The 3,887-nt window shown below is 39.5% G+C and overlaps 1 pseudogene; it reads right to left on the bottom strand.

The window, feature by feature from the left end:
- Nucleotides 1–2,171: 2,171 nt before the first annotated feature.
- On the bottom strand, nt 2,172–3,074 carry LOC140513335 (folate receptor alpha pseudogene; annotated as a pseudogene).
- Between the last annotated feature and the right edge of the window lie 813 nt (nt 3,075–3,887).

Raw genomic sequence — 3,887 nt, 5'->3', positions numbered from 1 at the left:
CAATTTGACCAAAGAAGCCAGAAAACACTGTAGTCAGTAAATATCTGCCTTGCTTGTCAAATGGAGAGAGATGACTGCTAAAAGTAACATTGGGTTAGATAACAAACTAATTTGTAAAATGAGTTATGAAAAAAGCATATATATAATATCATATTAAAAAGCAAAGAGAAATGCAGGAAGGTATACATAGTTTACAGAAAGGCTGGCAAGATATCCAACTAAGCAAAGTCATTCCAAAGACGCTCAAAGATGAAAATTGAAGGAACACTATAGACAGAAAAAAATATAAACTATTTGCAAAAATCATTATAGCAAATTGTTTTTTCTATCAAGTACAGTGGAACCACTGCACCTGGATCCTAAAATTACAGTCCTGGATGTGCTTTGGAAGAGATAGCAATTGCATTATAGAGGACAGACAAAGGAAAAACAGTGGGATTGGATCGTGTGTATAGAAAAGATCCGTGCTGAAGATAATACAACTGTGAAAGTATTAAGGGACCAATGTAGATGACAGTTAGTCTTCATTCTTGAGGAAGACGAAAATGACATCACTACGTTGGGATCAAGGTATAGTGTGTCTGCTTGTGGTTGATCAGTCCAATATAAGCTCAGAAGGCTCTACCACAGGTTGGGGACAAATATAGTCCATATGCACATTTGGAATGAGATTCTAAATTTGCACATCTCACCTTTTTTGTTTTTGTTTATTTTTTTTTGAGTTACTGCAATTCTACTTTACTTGTAGTCTTTGATGAGGGCATGCCATGTTAGGTGGTTCCGTGCCAGTATTTCCTATGTCTCACAATCAATTCCAAAATTCTTCAGAGAGACCTTGAGAGTATATTTGAATGACTAAGAGATATCCAATGCTTTATTGATACAAAAATTGGTGACTCAGAGAACATTAATAACTACTGAACTATGTAACTTTTCTCCCTTTCATACTTTCATTCTTTGTGGGTTAATCTATACAAAAATCAAGGGCATCCTTAAGGATGATATTAGGAGGGAAATAAGCAGGCTTTAGTAAGTAGTATTCAACAATAGACCAAATATTTATCATTTCACAGTTGATTAAAAGACGTTGAAAGTGTAAGATCTCATGGTGCTTATTGTTTGTTGATTATAAAAAGTATAGTTTATTCTGTCAAACAAAATGACACCTTACTGAACAAAGGAAATAATTCTGCTCAATGAAACTTTGATAAAAAAAAATCAGGTAAGGCATAAAACAGGAAGATGTATATACATGGCAAAGGTATCCTCACTACTGGGATGGAGGGGATTTGATGCAGAATTCAGTGGATGGTGAGGTCTTTCAGATGCATCTGTTTGTAGAGTACATTGTACTTCTTGCAAATATTATAAAGAAGAATTGCGAAATATTATTAGTATCACCTCATAAGTCAGGGAAACATTAGGGACTAAAAATAATTTAAAGAAAGTTTAGCAAAAGATCCAGATGAGCCTCCACAATGCAATGGTTATATGTGGTGGATACCCACCCTGTGGCACTTCATATCCCTTACCTGGGCATCTGGACACCTGTTCAATTTCTGGACTGGCTTACTTATTTCAACCTACAGGTTCAGAGAGAAGGACTACAACCATTGATTATACTAAAAGTTTCTTAGGGTCCTATGGTAACTCTTTTCAGAGGAAAGAATACATTCTCAGTGATTATCACCTTAACTTTTGAGTCCCCACTAATGTATTTCTATTTATACAATCAACTACCATTAGATATTAAATATAGCCATTAACTATAAAGTGAAAAAAATAATTTCATGAATTCTCACATATTGAAACAAATTCATAAATAGCAAATACATTAAAAACTACACTTAATTTGATTTATACTTTTTTTTGGATCAATCAACATTTATTAAGCACCTACTTATGTATGGACCAGGTATTAAGGATACAAATATAATCAATGAAAGGAGTAAGGAGGGTTTTACTTTTGAGAGGGTAGAAATTATACCTAATTTCCCCTAAAGAAGTGGAGTGGGTGGACTTTGCTATGCAGAGGAAGAGGTAGGAGACTGGAGTTGAAACTACTTAAAAATAGCGAGAAGACCCTCCCTTCCTAGCTCCCTCAGTAGTGGGGTGGGGAATATGAAATCCAAAGTGTGTGGGGCTGTAGGTTTCCAAGCAGACAGCTCAGGTTTGAGGGGAAGAATTCAGATTGGGAGGCCAGGGTTTCAGGAGAGCCAGGCTGTGTCAGGCAGGAGCTGGGGTCCAGGGGTCACAGACTGGGAATCAATCTTGGCTATGGTTTTGCATGTAGATTGGTTAGATTTCATGCCTGATGAGGGTTAAGCCCAGAGAAGCAATAGCAGTGTCAAAGTCAAGAAAGGGAAACTGACTCCCCAAATGAAGATGCCTGGGACAGAGGCAAAAGCATAAAATTTAGCCACAGCTTCATTGGGGTTTCCCTGGGCTGGGTCGAACCACATGTGGATGCATTTGCCACTGCCCCGACCATAAAAGTTTGCATTATAAGAATGACTCCAAATGTTCTCACATAGGGAGGCTGGTGTTGGGAAGTAAAATGTGAAAGGGTGGCAGGCAACCTGAACTAGGCACTTGTTAATCCCTGAAGTCCAATTCCAGCCTTTGTGCCAGTTCTCTTTGTAGGTATATGAGGTTTGGCAGTCCTCCCATCATTGATTACAGTCCTCCTTGCACAGGGGAACATTCATGATCCATTCCCTACGCCAGCTTGAGGACACTGGCTGGATCCAGGGTCCTAGATTGGGGGAGCACTCATAGAGACAAGTGTCCTGGATAAAGTGGCGTTTGCAGGCTGGGGTCATCCTCCCACAGTGGTCATAGTTGAACTAGTACAAATAAGAGGTGTCTTCATGGGCAGCACGGCTAGTGTTTGCTGTGTAGCAGGCATTTTTCTTCCATTGGCTACGCTGCTGATGAAGGTCATCTTCTAGACCAGGCTTTGACTTGTCATGTTTAGCATCTGTGTAGACATTGAGGAGATCACTACCCTTCCGAAACCCATGGGCCATGGCCATGAGGCCCAGGAACAGCAAACTGCATCCTGGTTGAAGCATGATCTCTGTGACCTGTCTCCTTTAGGTTCCCAGAGTTTCTACGGAAGTCAGGAGCCCAAAATAATAGAAAAGAGCTGATTTATACTTTTCAATCAATGCACTTGGTATCTATGTGGAAAAGTATGTGTATATGCGTTCATCCTTCTTTGCCAACAAAGACCATGCCATCAGAGAAATAATGACATGACTTGCACTTGACCTTGTTTTGAGTGAAGGAGGGCTGTGCAGGTCACCAGCCTCACTTCTCCTCCAGAACCATCTGAATCCAGTGACCAGATATTCCTCAGGATGACTGGAGATGACCCCGGATGAGGCAATTGGGGTTAAGTGACTTGCCCAAGGTCACGCAGCTAGTGACCAAGTGTCTGAGGTGAGTGTCAAGTGTCTGAGGTGAGATTTGAACTCAGGTTCTCTGGACTCCTGCACTCGTGCTCTATCCACTGCACCACCTAGCTGCCCCTTGTGGAAAAGTAGGCACAAAGAGAAAGCCAGAGAGGAACGTGAGTGAGAAAAACCCCTATGCTCAGAGTAACTTACAACAACAGAATCATAAATTTTGGTATCCTCAAGAATTGTTCATAATATTTTTATGAATTTAACTTCCATTTCTATTATAAATGTTCATGTTAAGCTGAGTTGATACACCTGTGCTTGCTTAATAATTTCCTAGACATGCATAATGTCTCAGCCAAACTAAATGATCCACTGCATAACTTCTATGATTTTCTGCTTCCAGTATCTTTCATTCAAATAGATTTATCAAAAACAATTCTGTAACACATAATTTCTAACTTTAAGCTTAGTTAATTCAGT

Source organism: Notamacropus eugenii, chromosome 7 (assembly GCF_028372415.1).
Source record: "Notamacropus eugenii isolate mMacEug1 chromosome 7, mMacEug1.pri_v2, whole genome shotgun sequence".
Lineage (NCBI taxonomy): Eukaryota > Metazoa > Chordata > Mammalia > Diprotodontia > Macropodidae > Notamacropus > Notamacropus eugenii.
The sequence above is the reverse complement of the archived record's forward strand: the minus strand, read 5'-3'. Positions and strand labels throughout refer to the sequence as shown.